A 13,060-nucleotide genomic window follows, 5' to 3' on the forward strand; every position below is an offset into this window, starting at 1 on the left:
TGAGAAAACTAAAGTAAAAAGAAACCAAGAATATTTTCAAGATTATAGATCCAGTTACTGATGGAGGCTCAAACCCAGGCAGCGGGACTCCTGGTCCAATGGTCCTAACTAATGAGCAAATGAGACTTTTTTTCTTTTTTTTTTAAATTACAAGTTCTTTTATTACTAAAGTTAAAGATACTCTTAGTCTTGTGAAAAACTATACAAAATCCAATTTGCTATACTTCCAACTCTTCCTTCTATATATACTTTTTTTCTTACAAAGCATTCATTCATTCAGTTATCACCTATCATTTTCTATAGATGACTGTAAAATTGAGATTCCTAGACTTTCTACTAAGCTCAAGTTTTACCTTTCCAATTGCCTATAATACATATCCCCTAAATATTCCACCAGAATTATAAAAAAAATCAATAGAGGGGATCCCTGGGTGGCGCAGCGGTTTGGCGCCTGCCTTTGGCCCAGGGTGCGATCCTGGAGACCCGGGATCGAATCCCACGTCGGGCTCCCATGCATGGAGCCTGCTTCTCCCTCTGCCTGTGTCTCTGCCTCTCTCTCTCTGTATGACTATATGACTATCATAAATAAAAATAAATAATAAAAAAATTAAAAAAAATCAATAGAAACAAAATCCAGAAAAAATAATGTAATGATTAATATTTCAAACAGACGTGAGTTTGAAGCCTGGTGTCATCACTTACTGCGTGACCTAGGACATGATAAGTAACCATGTTGAGCTAGTTTCTTTTTTATTTGTAAAACAGAAAATAAATAAAATTTATTATATAGGTTACAAATATTAATAAAGGGAAAATACTTAGGAAAATACTTTAGTAAGTATACTATAACTAAAGAATACTAAAAACTAACTAAACTAAAGAAAACTTTAGTTAGTATTCATAAATGATAGTCAAGAAAGGAAGCTTGGTTTGCAGATGTTTCTGTATTTCAGAGCTAGAACTCAGAACTACATAGAAACAACTCTATTTTATGTAATTTTTGAAAATATATGATAATTACCTAAAAATAAATCATTTGGGACAATGATAAGGATTGGCTTCCCAACTTAAGAAATTATTATTCTGAAACTACTTGTAAGGGTCATATAAAAATGATACAAGAGGGCAGCCCAGGTGGCTCAGCAGTTTAGCGCTGCCTTCAGCCCAGGGCCTGATCCCAGAGACCTGGGATCGAGTCCCACATCGGGCTCCCTGCATGGAACCTGCTTCTCCCTCTGCCTGTTTCTCCGCCTCTCTCTGTGTGTCTCTATGAATAAATAAAAATCTTTAAAAAAATTTAAAAAAAATGATACAAGAGCCAAGTTTTATGGGACATAAAATATTGCTTTTCTGTCTTTTCATGTTCTTCCTTTTCCAACCAATTTCTACCTATCAAAATCCTAGCCAACTTTTAAAATCTCTGAACAGATATGACTTCTATTAGGAAGCTTTTGTTATTACTTTTACTCAAAATAAATCTCCTACTCCAAAATTCTGTAACAATTTGTATCTCCACACCTTAAGAAATATTTATGTTTTAATTGTGTCGTATCCCTATCCCCACAGCCAAAACATAAGGTCCTTTGGAGCTTAATACAAATGGCACATATGTTAGCATAGTTTTCAGTACTTGGGTGATTACCTTTTTGTAGAAAGTTCTATAACAACTTGTACATCCAAGAAAGAGAAGATGTGGAAAGGAACAAGAATAGTCATCAAGTTATAAACACCATATAATACCAGCCCCGTGAGTTCCTACCGCACTAGAGCCTGAAAGGCAAAATGAGAGAAAAACCTCTGGAAAAGAGCATCAATGCCCAATAATTGGCAGAGTAGGGAGAGTGAGGTGCCAAATCATGAAATAACTTTTAAATTCATACCAAATCTGCCATATTTGTCTGCCAGCAGTATAAAATAGAGAAACAAGAATATTATCTAAGCACATTGTACATGATATAAAGGTGAGTGTAGAGACTATCATGTGCATATGGAAATTACAACATTTATAAAATGATAAAATATTATTTTATGTATTATAGTGTGTAATACTGTGTTCCATTAAATAACTCGTAGAGAGTTTATCAGTGATTTGACAGTAACCTACACCCAGTGATGAGAACAGCACAATCAAAATATTTGGAATGCTAAGAAAACAATTCAATTATCTAATAAAATTAATAAAATGATCTTTCAAAACAACTGAAAAACTATTGCATTGGTTACACAATAAATTAAAATATTATCTTATTTTGTGGAAAAATGAGATTGCAAATATGTAGATGTGATAAACATGGAATAAGTTGAAAACTAAAGTTTTTTAGGAAGTGTGAAATAATAAACAGTGATAATGAAGCAAAACACCAACAATAACAAACAAAAAACAAAAAGGAATATGTAGAGCTACAGAATAGAGGTAAAACAGTAAGACCAAAAACCTAGAAATCATAGTGGAACATAAGCTAAATAAAAATTTAAATATAAATATATTCAGCTAATGTTAGCCTCATAGAATGAATTTAGACGTTTTCCTTCCTTTTCTATTTTTTGGAGTAGTTTGAGGAGAATAGATATTAACTCTTTAAATGTTCTATAGAATTCCCCTGTGGAACCATCTGGCCTTGGGCTTTTATTTTTTTGGGAGTTTTTTTTTTTATTACTAATTCAATTTCTTTGCTGACTATTGGTCTTTTCTAGTTTTCTATTTCTTATTGTTTCAGGTTTTGGTATTTTATATGTTTCTAGGAACTTATCCATTTCTTCCAGGTGGTCCAATTCACTAGTTTTTCATAATATTCTCTAATGTTTGTATTTCTGTGGTGTTGGTTGTTATTTCTCCTCTCTTATTTGTGATTTTATTTATGTGGGTAATTTTTCTTTTTGATTAAGTCTGGCTAAGGTTTACTAATTTTATTATTTTTTCAAAGAACTAGTTCCTGGTTTGACTGATCTGCTCCATTGTTGTTTTTATTTTAAGTTTCTATATCATTTATTTCTGCTCTAATCTTTATTATTTATTTCCTTCTGCTGGCTTTAGACTCTGTTTGGTGCACTTTTTTAGCTCCTTTAGGTACAAGATTAGGTTGTTTGAGATTTTTCTTACTTCTTAAAGTAGGCCTATATTGCTACATACAAAGGGATATCCCCTCAGACCTGTCAGAATGGCTAATATTAACAACACAAGAAACAACAGTGTTGGGCCAGGATGTGGAGTTGGGGGAAGGAATCTTCTTGCACTCAGTGGGAATGCAGACTGGTGCAGCCAATCTGGAAAACACTCTGGAGGGTCCTCAAAAATTTAAAACTGGATTTACCCTACAACCCAGCAATTGCACTACTAGATATTTACCCAAAGGGTACAAAAATACTAAATCAATGTGATATATACACACCGTGATGTTTATAGCAGCATTATCTACAATAGCCAAATTATGGAAATATCCCAAGTGTCGATCCACTGATGAATGGATAAAGAAGCGACACACACACACACACACACACACACACACACACACACAGTGAAATATTACTCTGCCATGAAAAAGAATGAGATCTTGCTATTTGCAATGATATGGATAGAGACAGAGAGCATTATGCTAAGTGAAATAAGTCAGTCAAAGGAAGAAACAATATGTGGAATTTAAGAAACAAAAAAAGCAACAGAAAAACACAGAGAGAAAGGCAAACCAAGAAACAGACTCTAAAGGAACAAATTGATGGTTGCCAGTGAGGAGACAGTGGGGGAATGGATTAAAAAGTTGATGAGGATTAAGGTGTGTACTCTCTCTGATGAGCATGGGTGTTGTATGGAAGTGTCGAATCACTATATTGTACACCTGAAACTAGTATTGTACTGTGTGTTCCTTAACTGGAACTTAAGTAGGAATTTTAAAAAAAAATTAAATAAGATTTTAAAGACAAATACATTAAAAAGTCTAATATGATAATCATTTTATTGTTAAAATAATTAGTCAAGCTATGTAACTCGTATATATGCTACATACAGCTTAATTTTCAGACACATGAGAAAAGCACATATGTATTAGAACTTAATATAGAATTAATATAAAGGAGATAATAAACAGTAAATTTTTTTTCAAAAGAGAGAAGACTTGAGACCTTGGGGATTTTACATATAAAAAAAGTCTCTTGTTTATTTGGGTGGATGGAAAGATAATTTTTTTTAATGTTCCATATGTATTAGAGAAACATCAGAATAGATTGTCATTTCAGCTGAAAAGAATATGTTGGACTTAATTCCGTGACTATAAGTGATATAAAACAATTTATTAGGCAAGAACTCAGAAAACTCCCTTATTTCCTCCATCTGTATCCTGTTCTTTGTACCTTGCTTGCAGCACTTTCTTTTGAGTTGCTGTCCTTCCACCAAGTCCTCCTCATCAGTATTGTGGTGAGTGTCCCGGCCTGTCAAATCCTTCCCTCACTTTGACAAGTAAAACCATTTCTCTAAAAAGTGCCATAGTCTTACTTCCCCACTCTTCTATGTGAGATGACTGAGTGTTGATGAAAAATAACACAGTGAGGTAAATTGATGCAATTAAAAGCACTTGGATTCCATCCTCAATTGTGTCATTTTAATCCACAGCCAATTATTTATTGTGCTTCCTGTTCTTATTGCCAAAAATATTGAGACTGTTAAGGCTTCAACCACTTACAATGCTATTCACAAGGTTACCTTTATTAAAACTACTCTTAAACTCTTCATGTTCAAAGCTACTCTTTTGGCCTCCTCTCTTTATGGCTGATACCCTATTGCTCCATATATCGATTTTCTTATAACTCTCCTTGTTCTGACTCATTGTTACCACATAGGCCAGGCTGGTAGCTTCCTGACTGGTGTTTCATTTCTATCCACCACAAATAATCCTTCTTAAAACTGCCAAATACCAGCTCCCATTGCCACACTAACACATCCTTAACCTAGCCTTCAGGGCTGTTCATTATAAATCCTTTCCCTAATTTGCTAATCATATCTTCTAACAATCTCAGCCATAACCTCTGCATTTTGGTAACATAAGAATCATCATGTGCATATATTCATACTTCTGCTAAGAATCTTTTCTTTTTTTTTTTTTTTTTTGGATTCTCTTCTTTACATGACTAATTCCCATACAATGCAACCTTTTCTTCTCTAGAATGCCTTCTAGAACCCTACTGGTTTGGATTATATGTCCTTTACATTATAAGGTGGTGACATAATACTTTTGAGGTAGTCTTCTTTTATTTTCTCCTTGACCTTTGTCCAATTCAAGCTGGGGATTGAACCTGTGTCTGTTACCTCTAATAAACTAAGTGCATGAAAAGCCAAAAACACCTGCTTTTATTCCAAACACCTAAGCCAAGGGAATTGATAGAATTCAGAAGATAAACTTTTTGGAGAAACTGTACCTGACTTAGATTTAAGCCACAGTTAACTGAAGAGAGAAGTAGGTGGTTAGTTGAAAGAAATAAGTTGACAAGAGTAGATGCAGTGCTTTTTGTTTTGTTTTTGTTGTTGTTGTTTGTTTGTTTTTAGATTTTATTTATTTGAGAGAAAAAGAGAGAGAGAGCATAAGCAGAGGGAGTGGCAGAGGAAGAGGAAGAAGCAGACTCCTTGCTGGGCAGGGAGCCCGGTGCAGGCAGGGCTCCATCCCAGAACCCTGGGATCATGACCTGAGTGGAAGGCAGCCACTTAATGGACTGAGCCACCCAGGTGCCCCTTGTTTGCTTTTGTTTTGTTTTTAAGATATTTATTTATTTATTTATTTATTTATTTATTTATTCATTCATTCTTTCATTCATTCATTCATTCATGAGAGACACACACAGAGAGAGAGAGAGAGAGAGAGAGAGGCAGAGACACAAGCCGAGGGAGAAGCAGGCTCCATGCAGGGAGCCCCATGTGGGACTCGATCCAGGACCCTAGGCTCACACGCTGAACTGAAGGCAGACGCTCAACCGCTGAGCCTCCCAGGTGTCCCTATTTGTTTTCTTTTTTTTTAATGTGCAAAACATTTAAGTGACCAGGGGAATAGGAGTTAGATTTGTAAAGTAACAAACTGTATTCTGCACCTGACACTAAATGTATTTGATATTTCATGCCTTGCTGTTTCATAAAACCCTCCCTTACATTGATTTACACCCTCAAAGAGGAAAAAAAGAACCCCCAAAATGACAGAGATTGAAGTTTTATAACTTAGTCATGGAAATATAGAGTCCTGGGTGTGCTATTAAGTTGATTCTTAGGAAACAAAGGCTCTTTTTTGAAAATAGTGGATGATCAGGTTTCATTGATGGTAGAGAACGTTGTGTGTTTTGGAAGGAGGAACTATACAGGAACTCTTTCAACTTTAATGTGTTTTTTTTTTTCCAAATTTTAATTGTGGTAAAATACGTCTAAAAGTACCTTTTTAAACCATTGTTAAGTATACAAACCAGTGGTATTTAAGGACTGTAATATTGTGCAACCATCACTCCCATTCTTGAGTTCTCCAGAAATCTTTTCATCTTGCAAAACTGAAACTCTATACCCATTAAACAGTAACCCCCCGCTCCCCCTCTTCTAGCCCCTGCCAAACTACCATCCTACTTTATGTCTGCATGATTTTGACTTCTCTAAGGAGCTCATAATTAGAATCATATCATATTTGCCTTTTTGTGATTGGGTTATGAAACTCTCTGTACTTCCCACATAATTTTGCTATGAACCTACGAATGCTCGAAAAAAGAGTCTATTAACTAAAAACATAAAATCAAGCTATGAAAAACACTTTTTGCAAAGAAGAATTATTTTTCTTTTTTAAAAAGATTTTATTAATTTATTTGAGAGCGAGACAGCACAAGTTGGAGGGGGAGGGGCAAAAGGAGAGGGAGAAGCAGGCTCTCCACTAAGCAGGGAGCCCGACTCGGGGCTTGATCCCAGGACGTGGGGACCATGACCTGAGCTGAAGGTAGACATCTAACCAACTGAGCCTTTCAGGCACCCCAAGAAATACAATTTTTTAAAGAAAATTAAACATCTTAAAAATAATGTATTAAAGTGGGTTTTAAAATGGAAACTTTTAAGTTCTAAAAGCAATATTCTTCTGGCAATCATTCTTAACAGTTCTAATGGAAATTGCTGTCTTCTTTTCTCCCTCAATTCCCTATTATCCATGTGGTTGGTCTGACTCCAACAATCAGCATTATAATGAATCTGAAGATTACCTACCCAAATCTACCCTTCCATTACAGTGTTTGATCTTCACTTTAAATATTTTATTTTGTTATTTAATATTCTTTCTCAAGTGTGAAAATATCTACATTATTTGAGAAAATCCATCTACGGTTTTAAATTTTTAAATAAATAAGAAATAATATTTTTGTAAAGTTTTGGGTTTATTCCAAAGCCTGAAATAGTTTAAGTATCACAGATGATTTAGCATATGTCTTTACTCTCATTGCATACAGTTGTACAAAATAAAAACTTTTATTTTATGTCTGCTAATTGATTTATTTTCTTATTTATTTTATCCATCAATATCATTTATAGAGGAGAGTAGCATCTAACTACTAAGCAAAAGAAATACTTTTTTCTTTCAATCACTCAAAATCATTACAGAACTAAAATATCTAAAAATAAATATTTTGCTTTTAATAATCACTGTCATCTAAAAAAAGGTCTTAAATGCCATATTCTCATCTGTGATCTATCCGTCTGTTTCTCAATTTATCTATCTACTAGTCTACCTATAATGCCATTGCATTTCCAGTTATTAATGGAAATTATTATCAAGTGAGAATTCTTTAGCTTCCAACCCATTTCCGTAATCTAAATAAATCACACAGATGATGAGAGTATTTTTATCTGGTAAAGTGTCTAACCACGAGTACTACTCTAAGACCTCAATAAGATAGAAATATTAAGTTAATATGGAAATCGTGGCTCCTAGATGGGACTTGGAAAGGATAAAATTAATAATGAGGAAAAAATTTTGTGTGCTTTGTTATCAAGGTTCCTAGTTGAGGTTGGAGTTTTAAGAGTGTATCTTAGGCTCTCTCGGTGTTCTTCTGTTGGAATTATACTGCAGTTGAGAACATTAAACAAGAAGTTACTTAGCATGCTAGCTAGTGATCTCAAATCATCGAACTTCTTGAAATGACACATCAACAATCATCTGTGCTGGCAAAAATGTCTTTGGATTTAAACAGAAACTGTAACTTGGATGGTTGGAATTTAACTGAATTCCTGTGTTTTTGTTTTTGTTTTTTTTTTACTTACCTTTTTTCATATTCACTTCTTTTAAAATAAATCTGATTGCAGAATTACATGAAGGTGTTTGCAGAAGTCCAATGGACTGACTAAAATAATACGGGGAAGAAGGTTCCAAATTCACTGAAGTACAGACATGTGACCATTCAAACTGCCTTTCAATAGTGGCACACTGGGCCACCTATCATTCAGACAGCCTTGTTTTGACCAACTTCACAAAATAACAGCAGGGCATACATATCCCAGTCTCTAAAGGTCATGAAAAGATCATACTGTGCTCAATATTCTGCAGGCATTGGAATATTTACTGGAACTGCTACTTGCCATGAAGTTTGTGAGGACTGAATGTATTTTGTTAGCGTTTACAAAAATACAGTGTCCAACAGAAACTGTATTTTGTATTTACTGAAGAGTTTTGCAATTTTTCCATATTTGGGTAACAAAATGTCACCGAAGTATTATACTTATTTTTAAAGCAAAATATGTAATCATATAAATTTGAGGGGTTTTTTGTTGTGTTTTGTCTTGTTTTTGCAGATGAGGGAAATTCTTATGTAGTGGTATGGCACTCTTGAAAATTTTATATAGGTTATTTGGGAAAAACACATTTCCACACTCCCATAAATTTATTTCTAATGGACATAATAAAAGGTAGAGTTGTAAAAAGTTGTTCTTTATTCATTCCAGGGATTTTAAGTCAATATAGTCTACATGTCAAGTCTATAGTAAATGATAATTCTTAATAATTATAACTATATTTGTTAAACACATACTAAGGCAAGCAGATCGAGTGCATTATCTCACAGAATCCTCTTATGGGATCAATCATATTATCTAATGGTTATTATTATTATCCTCATCTTATTATTTTAATAAATAATACAGATTTTCTTCTATGATCTAGTTAGGGAAACTAAGGCTCACCAATTTTAACTGATTGCCTAAAAATTACACTTGTAGTGACAATTGGAATACAAATTAAAGGACTCTGACTTTATGATCCATTCTTGTAATTATTAACATGATACAAAAATAGAATACATAGTGATAAAATCTTAGAAAAGAGAAATTAGAAAATCTACCCCAAAAATAATTTTACATTTTGTATGGCTGAGGATGTTTCTAGTATATGAAAATATTTAAACTAGGGAATTAAGTATATGATTGTTTAGTGCAGGTGAGTTTAAATATGAAACATGCTAGAGAAAGCTTATTAATATATTCCTCAGATATTAGCTTTTATTAAAATTGTGTTTTGTCAAGCATTCTTAAATGAAGGGATTGGATGAGAGTAAATCTAAATATAACTTACCTCCCATCTTACCATTTGAATATCAGGCCTAAAGACATTACACCCTGGATGAGGTCAGACAACTAGGTAGTAGAAGAGCAAAGACTATAACCCTGTTTTCTGACCAAAAATCTTTTGTTTAGTTCAACAAAGTTAACACAATACTTATATTTTGCACTTCAGCATTATACATTTTTATGAGACAATTAACACCTCAAGTAATTTGGCACTCTAACTTAATTATGTTTATATTCGATTGGAATCATTAGAGGTAGTTAGCTCATCAAATCTGGATTTTTCCTTCCTCTGCTCTTCCTGTTTTTTTTTTAATTTCTTTTTATCATTTAAATTCAATTTGTCAACATACAGTATATCACTAGTTTCAGATGTAGTTTTCAATAATTCAACAGTTGCATATAGCACCCATCAAGTGATCTCCTAAATGCCCATCACCCTGTTACCCCATCTCCCTCCCAGCAACCCTCAGTTTCCCGGAGTTCTGAGTCTCACGGTTTGTCTCCCTCTCTGATTTTTTTTCTCATTCAGTTTCCTATCCCTCCCCTGATGATCCCTTGCACTATTAGTTCCTGTTTTCAATTCAGTACCAGTCTGTTTCATACTCTGTCTATCCCTAGAGCAGCCTTCTGAACTCCTAACCCATTGGTAGGACATAAACTCAACTGTGCATGATACATTGCTTGTGAGATCTTACCTGTTATTATCCATCTCACTCTCCTTTGTGTCCCTAAATGTGCCCCTAAATCTTTGCCTCACTACTTGGGCACCCTCAAATCCCGCCTTATACCCTTTGTGAGCCACTAAAAAAAAGTGGCAATGACTATTCTTTTCTACCCTTTAGGAAGTAACCTTATCTATACTTCCCTTATCTACCCTATAGCAAGTAACAGAACCTTGCAAATAAAAATGAGTACATTTAATAAAGTTTATTTCAATCTACATCCATTCTATATTAAGTACTGTTTGATAAATTGTATATATACATATGTGTGTGTGTGTGTGTGTGTGTGTGTGTGTATGACTTGAAGAGGATTTCATTATTGAGAATCTGAAATGACCATTTTTACAATTCCATAGAATTATTTTGCTTTATGACTTGGTGTCTTTCATCTTTTAAGGTTTCATCTTTGTTTTAAATCTGTTTTTTATAATGCTCTGAAGGCATAGAAATTCTAAAATGATGTGCATATACAGCACTTTTTTGGGAACAAATGCCTGTTTTATCAAGTTATGAGAGAGCAGGATATAAGTTCTTGATTAAAATTCATTTAATGTGTCATCTGACTGAATATACTTAAAAGAAATCTTTGACATGTTGATCAGATTAAATTGATTTAATCTCAGCTGAAACTTAAGTTCAGCGTTAGTCATGGATAATTACTGTCAGAAAGGATATGTTCTAGCTGTTCATTTACATAATATGAGCTTTCTTTTGGATTGCATATGAATTAATTATATTTCCTTTAATTGTAGCAACTACATGCAACATGCAGCTTCTAGCTAGTTCATTAACTTCTAGAAAATGGCCAATATCCCAAACAAATCTCTGAACTGGAGTACAGGCTTTGAGAGGAACAAAATAAGAGGAGAGAATCTGGGAAAACAATTCACCAACCCAGATACACCAGAAATGAGTTCATTTTTAGCAAAGCATTCCTCCCCCAAAAGAAAACTACTGATTTAGTTAGCCAACTCATTTGTGACTAAAATGTAAAATGGTCAGACTCTCAATAAACATTAAACTCATTCTTTGATAGTAAAAAATAAATTATTCTCTTGTAAATCTTAAACTATTTGATAGCAAAAAAAAAACAATTTAGAATTAGATAGTAAGAACACAAAGAAAATATAAGGTATAAAATTATACGAAATATAAGTATGTGAGTCAGATTCCTGACAGTCACATCTTGGACTCTATAAACATTAGATCAACAACTGGCATAAAAACTGGCATAAAAATGAGGAAAAAGATATTCCAAATTGAAATCGGGCATATTTTATAGTTACAACTGATACAATTTTGGATTTTTTTAAAAATGTATTTCATTGAACATTAAAAAACAATAATGCAAACACAGAAACATTTGCCCAGTATTATATCCACCTAGTTAATAGTTTGCTTTTCTTTATCTTTTCTTAGTTACTCCTAAATACTTGCATTATTTTATGTTTTTAATCACATTATAAACTTCTCATCTTTTCCACTTAAAGAGTATTGCCTAAATGGTTACCTAGTCTTTTTCTTTGTGTTTTATTTATTTTGGATATAAAATAGAATGCAATAAATCAAAGACTCTAACGTATGATCCCAGAAGCAAGAGTGTCATCATCACATGGGAACTTAGAAATATAAATATTGGGCTAGCCACAGTCCAGATCTACTGAATCAAAAACTCTGAGGTGGTTTAGAGGCAGAATGAATGTTTTAACCACTTCTCTAGGCCATTTTAATGTGTGCCAAACTTCAGGAACTACCTTATTAAATATATTTTACAAAATTTGTTTAAATATTTCCATGCGTTATCACATAAAATAACACTACGTAAGGGAGATTTGTTCAGTAAATTATGCTTTTTATTTCTTTTTCTTATTTTTAAAAATTTTATAGACTTTTCTCAATAATTGGTATATGGTATCAAAGGGTTCAAGAAGATAAATTTATTCCAATTTATACTGCTATCAAAAGACATGCTTTAGGAAAAAAATAGTCAATAGTATTGGCCTTTTCTTTTTGTAATGTTAAATTTACTATTCTCCATTTGGAAATACATTTATGTATTGAAGTAAAAGTACTATATAGGTTTCATTTAAAAACAGAATTACTTTTTAAAATACTTGTTCATTTGTACATATCTGTCCGTAAGAAAATTAGTCTCTAGAAAGGTAATAATAATAATAATAGTAACAATAACAGTAATAATAACTAGCAATTAAAGAGTTTTATATGTGCCAAGCCCTTTCATTTTGATAACCCTAGGAGAATAAGGCATTATGCCTATTTTACAGATGCGGAAACTGAGTTACAGATGTCTTAGATACTTGCCCAAGATCCTGAAGCTTGCAACTGGTGGGGTTATGGTTTGAACTCTGGATGAGAATCTGTGTTCTTCATCATTATGCTGTTACCATGTGGAGAGATGATTTTAAATCAATAAAATAAAAATATGCAAAATATCTAAGAAAATTACTGTATTTTTTACCTCACAAATTATTTCTTTTTAAAAAAATATAGGTGTCTGATGGTTATACACACATATACACACATGCATATGTAAACATGTATGTCTCTATTTTATTTATGTGTATGTCTGTCTCGTGTGTGTGTGTATTCAGTTTACTGATATATATATATATATATATATATATATATATATATAAATTTTTAGTCTCCAGTCAAATAAATTCTCAAAGGAAAAAGGCCAGATCTACCTATCAGAGTGATTCAAGTTGATTAGTTTGGTTTTAGTACAAGACTGCTGGATCCATCTATTCTTTTTTGGTGC

At 33.1% G+C, this 13,060-nt stretch overlaps 1 protein-coding gene across 2 annotated transcripts in view; it reads left to right on the forward strand.

Annotated features, from left to right (window-relative positions):
• The window catches only part of FSTL5 (follistatin like 5), a 679,148-nt gene that overhangs the window by 228,795 nt on the left and 437,293 nt on the right, over positions 1-13,060 (forward strand). The gene's annotated exons all lie outside the window — the stretch shown is intronic.

The sequence above is a fragment of the Vulpes lagopus genome, chromosome 23, assembly GCF_018345385.1.
Source record: "Vulpes lagopus strain Blue_001 chromosome 23, ASM1834538v1, whole genome shotgun sequence".
In the NCBI taxonomy this organism is placed as follows: Eukaryota; Metazoa; Chordata; class Mammalia; order Carnivora; family Canidae; genus Vulpes; species Vulpes lagopus.